The sequence below is a fragment of the Camelus bactrianus genome, chromosome 14 (genome assembly GCF_048773025.1).
Source record: "Camelus bactrianus isolate YW-2024 breed Bactrian camel chromosome 14, ASM4877302v1, whole genome shotgun sequence".
In the NCBI taxonomy this organism is placed as follows: Eukaryota; Metazoa; Chordata; class Mammalia; order Artiodactyla; family Camelidae; genus Camelus; species Camelus bactrianus.
In genome coordinates this window covers 45,719,764-45,734,489 of record NC_133552.1, presented here as the reverse complement: position 1 = coordinate 45,734,489, position 14,726 = coordinate 45,719,764, and the positions used below count along the sequence as shown (strand labels likewise).

At 38.8% G+C, this 14,726-nt stretch overlaps 1 long non-coding RNA gene across 1 annotated transcript in view; it reads right to left on the bottom strand.

Moving 5' to 3' along the window:
- Positions 1–14,726, bottom strand: part of LOC141579774 (uncharacterized) — a 91,298-nt gene that overhangs the window by 72,859 nt on the left and 3,713 nt on the right. The window contains exon 2 of the long non-coding RNA XR_012511739.1: positions 10,805–10,952. This is a non-coding gene — a long non-coding RNA (uncharacterized LOC141579774). The remainder of the gene's footprint in view (positions 1–10,804; positions 10,953–14,726) is intronic.

Sequence of the window (14,726 nt, the reverse complement as noted above, 5' to 3'; positions counted from 1 at the left end):
TTTTGCCCTTTGCTCTTGAGGGAAACATCCCTAACTTCTAAGGCTGTTTGCTATACAAATGTCCTTGAAAAGACAGACCAGAACAAAGAACAGTCCATGCTTCACTTGTAAGACAAGCAGATATGTGAGAGACTCATGAAAACTGGGAAGAATTTCTTCCAACAGAGACAAGTGTTTGCCAGGAAACAGAATGACAGTCTCTTCTTCTAGCCAGTTATTCCCAATTTTTAGATGAGATTCTCTTAGTTCCTCTCCTTCCCACCACTTCTACGAGGCTGACAATTTCCAACTGTCTTTCATTATCTTGACTCTCAGACTTACGTAGACTGAGAAAGAGTAGTAAGCATCAGTTATTTCAGAGCTAGTTCTGTGGCCTCTAAGCAATCGTGAGCCCAATTCTTAGGCAATAAGAAAGTCCCCATTCTGTTACAAATGGACCATATTGCTCAGTCAGTATGTTGACGCTGAGTTGAACTGTATGCTCAATCAGCATATCCTCAGACACAGTGCAAGCTGGCAGCAGAAATTTGATAAAAGTTCACAGCCACACAAACTCCTATGATGAGCATAGATGCATACTACTGGAATTTGGCAGTAGATGCCATATGAACAAGTCTTGCAACAATCTTAGAAGGATAAGTCCTTTTGAGAATGTACCAGATTCCAAATAATATTATACAACCTATGAGGCAAAGAAGACTCAGAAGTGGATTCAGCAAATGACATCTCAAAGTTAACAGGCAAATCATGGATATTTGCAACACTGCAACCAATTAATCCTTTATTGCAACCAATAAAAGATTAATATTTAAAATAGATAATGGATTCCTTGGTGTCAGTGAGAAAACACTGGGCAATTGTGGTGGTCATGGAGATGCATTACTCAGCCCTCCCATCAAAAGAAACTGTGGGAAGAAGGGTAGTTGGCAGATAGCTGCAACATCTTTGGATTCACAGCAATGTTCGTACTAAGGCCAGGCTCTCCAGCTTGGCTCCCAGCCAATGACTGAACACAGCAGGGGCACTAGAGTCTGATGATTCCCACCCACCACAGGACTCCTCTGACAGGCATCCTTTGCTCTAGGACTTCCCATTGGCCTGGCTGACACTCTCACAGGGCTGCACTGCAATAGAGACTCCTATCCAGTCATCTTTTCTGCCTTGTCTCCTTTCACAGGTGTCAGAGGCTTTCACTACCTATTCCTAACCACTTTTACCCCTTTTTAAAATACAAACAATCATATATTTTTAACTTCAAAATTTGAAGGTAACCACAATTGTATGTTTCTATCACAACAATAAAATCAGAAGCAGGAAAATGTAAAGGTGGCAACTTTACATTTCAACATTAACAAACCTTAAGTCAACTATTAAAACAGATGCTAGTCTTAAAAGATAACGTAACAAATGATCTCACAAATCAGTAGCAGATACATTAACACCTTTCTCACCTAGCCTGGCAAATACTCCACTACCGCACAGACAGCCAAAGTAGTAGCAACACAAAGTTTCACTGCACAAAGGAAAACCAGAAAAGAATTCTCCATTCCCCCATTTTACTTCATTAGCAGGTCACTCTTTTTCTATAAAGTTTGTCATGCAATTAAAATTAACAATAAATGCCTCTGTGTATGTCCATCTTGGTGCCTATTTCCTAGAAGACCATGACAAAGAACCCAATGAAAAGTAGAAAGAGATTTAAACAGGCAATTCATTACAAAGGAAGCTCAAAGTAGTTATATACAAAGATACACACATACATACATATGAGTAAAAGTATGGAAGGCAAATTGAAAAAAATCTACCTCAAATATATAAAACAAGACCTACTGGAGGAAAGAAAATGGAATTAGAATTCAGAAAAGAAGGATGCCCCTCTAAAAAGCAGGATTATTTATGGACCATAGAAAGAACCATAAAGATCAGTGGTTTCAGTAGTCACAATGGTTAACATTTACTGAGCATACACTATGGGCTGAGCACCATTGTATGAGTTTCGATGAATCAACTCACAACAATCCTGTGAGGCAGGTACTACTTACTGTTTCCACTTTAGAGATGAGGACATTGAGAGACAGAGAGATTAAGTAATATGCCCAGGTTGTTTAAGAAGAACTCACTCAAGTTCAGTTAAAAATGTGGTATGCATACATAGTTTACAGGCTCTATTCTATATGCTGCTTTAAAAATATGGTGGTAAATGATAGTAGAATGAAATATAGCACTCAGCCACATTTTAACTGTGATTGTGGGCCCATTTTTTAACCTTTCTGGACTTGGTTTACTCATCTAGAAGATAGCAATGGTATTTTATTATTTAAATTATATTTTGGAAATTACATCTAATACAAATATAAGATATTAATATTCACTCGTGTGCTACAAAAATGGGATTTTAAAAAATAGAATAGCTCTGAAGTACAATTCAGAAAATCCTAAATTTGGAGGCATGCAATAAATAAAGCCAAATATCAAAATTTACTTTAGCCAATTATTTTCATTCTTCCTAAGTTATGCATGTGTGTATACCTGAAGATTTGTACATAAATAAGCACTTCACTGGAGCTGGTAATAAAGAGTTTAAATGTCACAGCCTTCCAAGTTCACTCTCTTGGGAAGGGAACAGTAACAATGAATCAGCTTATTGTGGTTCTTTTCGACAAATAATTTATCATAGTCATAAAGCATGGGATGCCATGGTGATGATTTGTGTGTGGAATGGAATGGCAAGGACAAGAATGGAATGTTCTCACTGATTCTGCAAAATTCTGCTAAACCTCTAGTTATTTTTATGCCCCATCCTCTCACATTTTCTCTTTCCAATCCAATTATTTCACTTTATGAACTAGGACTATTTTCTTTATGAATGTTAGCCATATTAAAGTAGTCAAATAAACAGTACAATGGCCCCAGAAGTATTTTGGCTTTTTAAATTTACTAAGAGGGCTATGCTATGGTATCAAAGGATAATAAATGCATTTCATATAAGACAAACCATTACTGCAATATTCTACAACTGCTTTGTTCTATCACTGATTACATAAAGTATGGAATCATAGCAGTGGGATTTACATAGTTTGCAACAGTTTATTCAATAGCTATCAGATTTGTAACATTATGGAAAAGTAGTAACTCTAATAAGTGAAAAATCCATAAAATAACTATTATTTTGAATACTGGAATTGTATTACTACTACCGACTAATGTTTTATTATTTGTAAATGTGTCCCATGTTACACCACTGTAAAATCGGACGGGGGAAAGAACAACTTACTATTCTGTCCAAGAAAAATGCATCCCTCAATTCCATTTTACAATTTTATGTCAGAGTAAAGAAAGAAATTTAGGGGTGGTGCTTAGTTCTGTGATGTGGGAAAATGGATTTGTGGGGCAAGATACTGTGCGTTCAATACACACACACACTTTGAGGCAACACTTCTGCTTGTCAACAGAATTAACTTTCTCTTGCATTCTCTAAACATTCTTTTGACAGGCTAATATTCCCTCTTAGAACCTTTTATTGCTTTGAAATAAGGATAAATTAAAGAATGTAAGAGATGATATTAACTCAAATTGAATATGCACCTGTGTTATGAACAATATTGGTGGGTTGACTTCTAAAATTTACGATTATGCGGTATTCTTTTTATACTCTCCTTGGTGCAAAGCCTAAGTAAACTTTTTAACCTACTGAAGAAAGACTTTATGATTTGTGTGGGAAGGAAACAGAGTGACAGAGAAGATGAGTACATCAAAAAATATCTGTAATGCCTTTCAATACTCTATGTTGCCAGTGTTTTAAAAATTAACTGTTAAATCACTCACTGTTTGCACTGAGGAGTCAAACTCATTTTTCTCTTCCCATGTTAGAACTGAGGCTGACCTAGTTCCCCAAATTAAAACTGAAGTATACACAGTGGTTGGCCTATCATGGGGATTTTCTCTCTGTGGTCTAACATTCATGGCGTTCCCACACCAGCCTTCAGTTTTACAAAGCATGTAGATAGAGCTTGATGTGAAGCTGGATTTCTCCTGTCTCTCCTTCAGACAGTTTAAGAAGGAAAATAGTAGTGTTTACCTGTGCCTATTGTAGCAACAGTAGTTAAGTAATTACGTCTCCTACATCTTTTCCATGGTGTACTTCTCAGGGGCCACTCATTCCTTACACCAGTGGTAACTAACAGAGTCATTCTCCTGTTTACTGAGCAGAAGCTGAGTGATGATTTATAGGACTGTTTTAATTTGAGACTTTGCTTCTCTACTACTTTGCCAGACCAGAAGGACAACATCTGTCTGCTAGACCAGGAAAGTAGCATCTGCCAGATGAATCTGCCAATCAGTCCAGGAGAGTAGCACCTGTCTGCCAGACCAGGAGGTATTACCTGTCTTACTAGCCCAGGAGAGTGGTATGTGTCTATCAGAACCAAAGGTTTTGTATATCTAGCAGCCAGGAGGGTAGTCTCTGTCTACTACACCAGGAAAGTAGCATTTTTCAGAGACCACTGCAAAAAATATAAGTGAATTTATTTGGTTTTTTTATTTGTCTACTTGCTTTAAAAATCACATTATTGGAAATTCTGAGGATTTAATAATCAAAGACGCATTTATGTATTTTGATATGAAAGTATAAATATTAGAAAACAAACCCTTGAGTGCAGATTAATGAATTATACATGTATAAGCAGTAAGAGGTCACAGGAGCAGGTCATCTGTGCTTACAGCTCTACAGAATTTAGTTTCAGATGGTGAATATATTCTAAGTACAGTATTTTAAGGAAATCTATGGGGAAAATACATTTGTACATAGGCTGGCTTCACTAAAAGGGCTAATGATCTTTTTTCTTGAGAACACTATAATATGAAGTGAAGCACTTTGCAATGTCAGAAATCTAACATAGATATGTAAAATTTCAGCTTTATTCCAAAAATATGAATATGTAGTAGATAAATCAAAATACTATTCATAGTAAGGTGACACCAATAAAATATGTGTTAAAAATAATATAACACACATCTAGACATTCTTACTAATCTGGTTCAAACTAAAAAATAACAAAACTGTTTTTGTAGGAGAAAGATCAGTTTTATAGATACATATTACATATTCTACAAAAATTATACATTTTAATAATTGGAAAAACTACAGAACTAGCTATTTACTTAGTCATTCATTTATTTACATTCCCCATGTTATTGCTTAGACCTTTGAGGTGATCTGTGTCCAGAGTACATATTTTGAGTTAACAAAATATAAATCAAATTAGAAAATTAAGATCAAGGAGATGAGAAATATGGAAATCAAAAGGAAATGCCAGAGTATCAGTTCAGTTTACACACACCAGTAATTTTTCAACTCAATTACCACACTTCCTCCTTATAGCAAATATTGGGTAACAACTGCTTTACTACTCTGATATTAAATTAATTTATATAACTTATCTTCATATGTACTAAAAAAGAATACAATGCTCTTATATAAAGGAAAACTAAAATAAAAGTTTTATTTATCTATCCTCTCTTTCAATATTTGGTGTTATATATATTTAACCAGTAAAATATACATATAAATATATTTAAATATGTTATTTCTAAATATTTTATAATTATTTAATATATTTTAATATATAAATATGCTTAAACTCAACTAAAATGAAATGCATATATATGTTTAAAAATGTATGTGGTTTACATATACACTACATTTTTATAAATACTGTGGTAAGATTTCACAAGAAGATATGAAGCCATCAGATACATGAATCTAAACATTGACTTGCCATGAATGTGACAACTACAAAGCCAGATGGATGCAGGTGTGTTATATTGGTGACTCAAATGCAATGCACGAAATTTCAAACAAAACAAAAGTCAAATTTTCCTTGGTTTATACTTTTACTATATTTCTGGAAAGTTCATAAAACTGGAAAAAAATCACCTAGTGTCTGAGGTAGCTACTTTCTGAAGATGGCTCTCAATGTTCTTCTCCTCCCTGTATAGGCAAGCTGCTTCTCACAAGAGGTGGAGTTTATCTGTCCTTACTTTAAGTCTGGACTGGCCTTGACCAATAGAAAGCAACCCAGGTGCTGTTCTGGGACTTCTAAGACCAAGCTTGAAGAGCACTGACAGCTTCCACTTGCCACTTTTTGGAACCCAGCTACTATGTTATGAGAGCCTGAGTCACATGAAGAGCCGCCAGGGAGGAGGTCTGAGGTGCTCCAATTGACAGCTCCAGAGCAACTCCCACCCAAGTACCAGCAGTGTGAGTGAGCCATATTGGATGTCCAAGCCTAGCTGAAACCAGCTGACAGCAGCAAAAGTCAACATCATGGGCCAGAACTGCCCAGTTGAGCTAGTCATCCCACAGGATCTTAGGAGATAATCGAATTCTGTTGTTTTAAGCCTCTAAGTTTTGGGTTGTTTATTACATAGCAGTAGATAACTAAATCAGCATTTATATGTAAAACTGAATTAGGTTCTAGGCTCAGGCTGATATAAATAGGTTTTTCATCTATTTGAAAATCTAGGGACATTTGAAAGTCTTGCAGGACAGAAAATAGTTCTTTATTGTGAGGGACTGTCCTATATAATGCAGGATGTTTATTATCTCTAGTCTCTGCCCTAAATGTCAGTAGTGTTTCCTAGATATTTTGACAACCAAAAACACATCTATGAATTTCCAAATGCTCTCTGGCTACTGATCCTGCTAAGAACTGCTAACTAAAATAATTATTTGTATAATGACTACACAAGAGGTACTGGAAAAGCTAGAAATGAAATACAACCCATGCCTTTAAGAGATTTACAGTTTAATTGACAAGATAATGAATGAAATGATAACACAGAATGATAAACATTATGATGGAGATGTTTTCTTCGCATTCTGGTAGCACAAAGACCCAATAGCTAAATCAGCCTGTGAAGGGTCAGGATAAGTTTGCTGGAGGAGTTAATTACTGAGCTGAACTTTGAAGTTAAGCCAGGTAGAGAAGAGGGAGAATAGAAACTCAGGCAGAGGAAACAGCTTGTGCAAAGGCAAGAGTGGGGGCTTTAGCAGCCATAAAGGTAATAAGGTGGGCTGGTGCCAGCTGTTGGTGTATCTTTCATGCTCTGCTAAAGAGTTCATTTAAACCTGAAGGCAATTTTATAGTAGCAGCCAGAGATAATGTCATATGTTCACTATACCACTATCCCAGCCTCCCTTGCAGTTAACGTGTGGCCTGGTGACTTGTTCTCAGCAATGGATGTGGGTAGAAGGGAAGTAAGCCACTTCCAGAACTGGCCCTTGATAGCATCCCTTGCAATCTCCCAATTTGCCCTTTTCCTGCCTTGTGTTAGAGGCCACGTGGTCCAGATGGCAAAGTTCTGAGATGAAAGTGCGCTGTCTGACTTGTGTCAGATGTGCAAGAAGTAAGCTTTTATTGTGTTAAGCCACCAAGGTTTGGGGATTATCAACCAGAATTCTGTCAGGAAACAAATCACCCCAGATGGTTTAAATGAAGAAATTTTAATGAAGGAAATCCTTACAGAAGCGGAGTAGAAGGACTCTTGTAGCTCACTCTCTCCCACAAATACACCAAAACACACATCTACAGACCTACTCAGCCAACCAGAGCACCTGCCGAACTCCAACAGAACATCACCCTCTTCGAAAGTCAAAGACGCCAAAAATCTGGTAGGAGAAAAGGAAAAAAGAAAGAAGAAAAAGCAAAACAGTGTGGGACCGGTCCCGCAGTGAGGGAGTGGCAAAGGAGGACTGGCGCTCATTTGCTGGGTCCCCCAACTCCAACGGAGAGGCCAGCGGGATGGAAGGGGAACCTCCGAGGCTCAGATCTGCCCCAAGAACCCCTTGATCAACAGAACTGAGTTAAATGGACACACAGGGTCCCTGCGACACCCAGCCCGAGACACGAGCCAGCAGCTGGGGCCGGAGAGGCTGCCCGAGCCGGGCGGAGGACAGGGGCGGCTGCACTAAGGCAGCCCCAGGGGACTGCAGGGGGCTGTGCACCATGGCTGGGTGGGGATACAGAGCAGAACAACCTTGGTCCCCCATAAATTGTGAAAAAAGCAAAGCAACATGGCTGGCGTGCCCTGGGGGGAGGGCGCCAATGCCTTTGTCTCCTCAGACCTGCGCTGCCATTACTGGCGCATCTCAAGAGAAGAGAGGCAGGGTGCAGCCACAGCCGCCATCTCCTCCTGTGTGCAGCGCTGGGGTGGGGGCGGGGGCCAAGACCTGAATCCACATCCCAGGGCTCCGCATCCTCCTGGGCAGGACTGAGACTTGTTTATAACCCGAGGTAGATAGGATCTTTCTGCACTGGCACCTCAGAGAACTTGCGCCACCAAGACAAACAAGGAGCTGAGATTTGGCACGGAGCACGGGTGGGGCCGTTCTGCGGCCTTCCCAGAGCCCGCCTTTGGAGTGGGCAGCTGCACAGAGCAGCGGGAGTGACCGGCGCCAGGAGAGGGCGGGCGGCCATCCCCCTTCCTGCCAGGAACACAGCACCTGACCATGGTGCTGGGAGGAAGTGTGATCTGCCCACCTGCCTCCCCCTAGCACAGCATCTGACTGAGGCATCTGGAGGGGGAGAGACCTGTCCGCCCACTGGGTAAGAGCTCAGCTCCTGACCCAGTGTTAGGAGGGTGCACGATCTGCTAGCCAACAGCCACTGGGAGCAGCACAGACAAGGGTGCCAACAGAGGGCCTCTGGAAACAGCAAGCTGAGTTCACAAAACAGGGCGAAGACACAAAGACCTCTCAATAAAATCATTAGGAGCACACCGTCTCCAGGAGAACTAGATAACTGATACTCCTTAAGCCACAGTGCCAGAGAGATATGAGCAATATGAAGCAGAGGAACCATTCCCAATTAAAAGATCAAGAGAAATCCCCTGAAAGCATGATCAAGGAAATAGACATCGATGGCCTACTAGATCAAGATTTCAAAAAAGGACTGGTCAAAGTACTGAAGGAACTAAAAGAAATAGGGTTTAGAGATATAAAATATGTCAAAAATGAAATAGAAGCTATAAAGAAGAACCAAGTAGAATTAGTAAACTCATTTGCTGAGATGAGACCTGACCTAAAGGCTGTACAAAGCAGGCTAGATAATGCAGAGGAACGAATAAGTGACCTAGAAGACAGGACAACAGAAAGCACCCAATCAGAACAGCTGAGAGAAAAAAAAAAAACAATCAAAACAATATAAAGGACCTATAGGATAATATAAAGCCCACCAATCTATGCATAATAGGGGGTTCCAGAAGGGGAAGAAAGAACAAAGGGGATTGAAAAGGTCTTTGAAGAAATCATGACTGAAAACTTCCCAAACCTAAAGAAAGAATCAGATATCCAAGTACAGGAGGCTCAGAGGCTCCCAAACAGGAAGAACCCAAACAGACCCACACCAAGACATATCACCATCAAGATGGCCAGAGTCAAGGATGAAGAAATGATCCTAAAGGCAGCAAGAGAAAAACAAAGAGTGAGTTACAAGGGAACCCCCATAAGGCTCTCAGCTGATTTCTCTACACAAACACTACAGGCCAGAAGGGAGTGGCAAGATATATTCAAAGTCCTGAATGAAAAAAAGATGCAGCCTAGGATACTCTATCCAGCAAGGCTATCCTTTAGAATAGAAGGAGAGATAAAGAGCTTCACAGACAAGCAAAAAGTAAGAGTTTAGCAACACTAAATACATGCTAAAAGAAATATTGACAGGTCTACTAGAAATAGAAAAGAAGCAAGATGCTACAAAAATGAGAAACTCATAACTGGAAAGGAGATAACTGCCATGAATTACAAAAAGAATAAACACAAAATTGTAAAAAAAAGACATCTAAATCATTAAGAGTGGGAGAGAGAAGCAAGGAAAACCACTGTGGAAAAAACAGTATGGAGATTCCTCAAAAGACTAGGAATAGACTTACCATATGACCCAGGATTCCCACTCCTGGGCATATATCCAGAAGGAACCCTAATTCAAAATGACACCTGCATCCCAATGTTCATAGCAGCACTATTTACAATGGCCAAGACATGGAAACAGCCTGAATGTCCATCAACAGATGACTGAATGAAGAAGAGGTGGTATATTTATACGATGGAATACTATTCAGCCACAAAAACCGACAACATAACGCCATTTGCAGCAACATGGATGTTCCTGGAGAATGTCATTCAAGGTTAAATAAGCCAGAAAGAGAAAGAAAAATATCATATGAGATTGCTTATATGAGGAATCTAAAAACAAAACAAAACAAAACAAAACAAAACGAAACAAAACCCACCACAAATACAAAACAGAAACAGACTCATAGACATAGAATACAAACTTGTGGTTGCCAAGGGGGCGGGGGGTGGGAAGGGACAGACTGGGGATTTTAAAATGCAGATAGATAAACAAGATTATACTGTATAGCACAGGGAAAAATATACAAGATCTTGTGGTAGCTCATAGCAAAAAAAATGTGACAATGAATATATACATGTTCATGTATGACTGAAAAATTGTGCTCTACACTAGAATTTGACACAATATTGTAAAGTAACTATTGATCAATAAAAAAATGTAAAAAAAAAAAAAGGAAATCCTTTCAGGGGTGTGGACAGGTTATGGGAAGAAACATGGGAGGCAGGAAGCTGTTTCACTCCTAGAACTGAAGGGGCAAAGAGAGGAAAAGAATTATCAGAGCCCTGGGAGTTGGTGCCAAGGAGGAGGAGCTGTCCAGCAGGAATTCTAGTCACTAAGTGACACAGCCACTGCTAGAAGAAGGGAGAGAGCCAGGAAAAAGTATCCTGACCTACCTCTCCTCCTGTATGTCAGTCTCCTGAGAGGGTTCCCCCATTGGCCAAACCCAATCAGAATGCAGCCTCAAGGGAGCCCAGGTGATGCAGGGCACAGGAGCCAGCCTCCAGGGACACAAAGCAGTTCAGTGAAGGGAGGAGAATACCTCTGCAGGAAAAAGACAAAAAGCAGTTCTGGAGGTTCGTCTGTTGTGGCAACTAGCTTTAATAACTCTAATACAAAATCATTGATGGATTTTGAGCAGATTTTTAAAAAAATAAGTTTTATTGAAATATAACTTGTACATCATAAATTTCATCCTTTTAAAGTACATAATTCAATAGTTTTTACTATATTCAAAGTTATACAATAATCCATACTAATTCTAGAAAAATTTCATCACATTCCCCCCTACAAAAAAAACCCATACCCACTAAGTTGTCCCTCCCTATCCCCCACTTCCCCAGCCACTAGCAATCACCAACCTACTTTCTGTTTCAATGGATTTGCCTATTCTGGATGTTACACATAAATGGAACCAAACAAATGTGAGCCTTTGTATCTGGCTTCTTTCATTCAGCATAATATTTTCAAAATTCATCCATGTTGTAGCATGTATTTCCTTTTATTGCTGGATTATATTTTATCACATATGATATAGCTTTCAAAGATGACAGCTGTGTAAAGAAGAGGTTGGCAGAGGAGTGTGTGTAGGTTGAGGAGTGATTGTGTTCTCTAAAAACATTGTCTCAAACTATTTTCAGGCCAAGAAATAAGTTAGAGAAGACAAACAGCACTCTTCATGCCCCATCCTGAAACAGCTCCCTTTTCCTGGATCCCATTTCAATGAGTGACACCACTGTCCACCCAGAATCTGGGAGTCACAAGGGTCCTCCATTTCTGATACCAACTGGTGGAGTCATCCTGTCTACATGGTCATTTTTGTCCCTTCCATAGTAGGACACTCTCTCATGAGCCTCATCATGGGATTCAAACATTGTCACACTTCGTGCTTACTCACATAGGTTCATTCACATGCCTCTTCCACAGACTTCCTTCTCTCCAATCTTTCAATCTTTCTACTTCCAGGCCCCTAACAAATGGCCAAGCCATCTGCTACTACTCGTGAGTCTTACATATACTTACTTCAGGCTAATTCTCTTAATGTGCAAAATGGATGACTATGTGCAATGCATGAAGTTTGAACCATTGGGAGAATTTTGCCTTATCACTATCTGTGAGATCATAGTATAGCAGCAGTTCATGTCAGCTTGCATTTGATTACTAAGTCAACTTAAGCTTGAACCAAGCTCAGCCGTTTTCCTCTTCTTGCAGTAAGTCATAAGGGATCCCCCAACTACATGCAGTCATATGTTTGAGATTAGACACAGGTACCGGTGCAATAATGGTTGATGACATCTGGCCACACACTCATACAGCTTACTTGTTTTCTGGTCCTATTCATGCCCAATCCTGGGTGTATCACCTCCATCTTACTGCAGGTTTTTGCTGGGCCCACTGGACCATATAAATTGGTGAAGACCAGATGAAAGATGATAAAATGCCATCATTTGGCTGAGGAGCCATATCAGGTCTAATATGTGGATGGAAGACTATCTGCCTCACTAAGGGTCCAATTAGGAAAACAAACAAGTGCATGCCAGATCATTAAGAGAGGGGATTGCAATGGTACTGAAGGAGCTGAAAGGCAAATCAGGGGCTAGAGACATCTCAAGGATTAGTATCAGCAGGAAGTTACTATAATCCCTAGGGCTGGAGATCCCAAAGGAGGAGATGCTATTGCCAGATTCCAGGAGCTGGGGCCTCCCAGGGAGAAGTGGTTCCACAACAGAGGGTACCTGGCTGGAGCTGGATCATGAAAGGAGAAGCTGTCCAGCAGGAGCTGGAACCACATAGGAAATGTTGCCCAAAGCAGAAAGAGCAGTCAGGGTGGAGAGTGGGGGAGGCATGGTTTCTCTTCCTTCCCATTTTCCAATCACCCATCTCACCCTGCAGGCTAAACCTAATTTGAAGCTAGCTGGTAACAGAGCCCAGAAAATGTAGTTTGCAGGGATCGTTCCCCTGCTGTACAGAGAAGGGCAGGGAAATGGAGAGAAACGGACCCAAGAGCAAACAAGTAAATTACTGGCACATCACGCCACCTGTGCCTAGAGATGGTCATTAGGAGGACCTGCAGGGAAGCCATAGCTTTTCTCAGGAAGCAGTACTGTCTTTGCTCCACCACAAAAATAATTAGCCTAGTTCCCAACATATGACATCTTGCAGAAAACTAGTCTGTCTAAACTAAGAAAACAGGATTATCACAAATTAATTTAGGAAAAGTATGAACTATTTTTCATGAAATGTATGTTCTAAAAACTTTTTAAACAGCTTCTGGCCCAGTCTGAAAACAAACCTGACATGATAAAGAAGGAGCAAAATGTTTTTAAGAGAACTATTTATGAAGAACTAGTAAATCAACTCCCTTTAACTTTCAAAATATTAAAGTGAAAATATTGATCAAAACAGGAAGTTGAACTAGGTGGGGCTAAGATTCTGAAGTTAATTAAGTATGTGAGTAATGGATGATCTATAATTTTTGACCAGAGAAGTGTACCATAGCCACCAGCCACTTGAGAAAAAACTATGTTTTGACTATTATGTGTCAAAAATATAGCGATCAGTTAAAATTACAAAAACTCACTGAATTTATGAAAGGAAGCAATACGTTTTGTGACTAAACAAACTACCTAAGAACAGGATATTTTAGGAAAATGAACAGTCTTTGGATTCTATTCTTCTTGTCATATCAAGATATAGTAAACCTGTATTTGTAGATAGGACTGTGTGAAAAGACAAACTTCCAAATCTAAATGTATACAATTCAAACTGTGCAACTGTTTTGTTACTTCCTTTAGCACAAGACTGGGAAACAACTCAAACAAAGCACCACACATAATATTAATCACAATAGTTATTGACTCACATAATGTGCTAAGCAAGTCTTTCACACATATTATTTAACTTAATCCTCAAAGAATCTAATTTGACTGATGAGAAAACTCAGCCTGAAGGAGGCTAAGTGTCTTTAAAATAAAAGCATACCTACTATAATCAGTTTAGAGACATTTAGATATATCTTGATATCTGGATTAGCCAGGGACCATATTAAATAATGTATTTCAAGGAAATTTTGACATGATAAAATTGCTATTCTATATAAAAATTTCAATAGTCCTTTAGGGTTTGAGGAAATATGATTTAATTATTAAATTATTTAACCTTAGTAATAAAAACTAACCTAATAATTTATAAACTATATAGAAGTTTTCAAGGTTAAAATTCTGTAGTTCTTACATTTCTCTCTTCCAAAGTTAATACTTTATATGACTTTCTGTATCAGTTGTGGAAGCTTCCTTTGGGCTAAAATGCATCACAACAATGAGATTTTTAAATTTTTGATTTATATTCAAATATATATTACTGAATTTACATACTTCAAAGAGTATCTCACTAATAAATATTTTAGAATAATTTTTCAGGGATGAAAATTAAACTCAGGCCCTAGTATCTAATTTTTTTATTAGTAGGAAAACTTGGACATGAAATTTGTATTTTTTAAAACTAATATGAATAAAGAGGAAAAAGCATTAACTCTTACACCTACAAATTACTCACTCTTCCAAGGCTCTAAAAATAATTGTTTAAAGGAAGAGGTCAAGATATCTAGGGGAGCCAATATGTAACTTTTGTTTAAAAGAATTTCAATTGCCATGTTGACTTTTTCTGTTATGTTTGGAGTATTCAATATATTATATAAAATATATTTCACTTTAAAGTGCAATAAGGTCATATTTGTCAAGAATGCAGAATCCTGTGGCCTTTAGAAAGCCAAGATTACTGATGAGTGAAGCATTTCTTCACTCTTCAGGCTAGAGTATT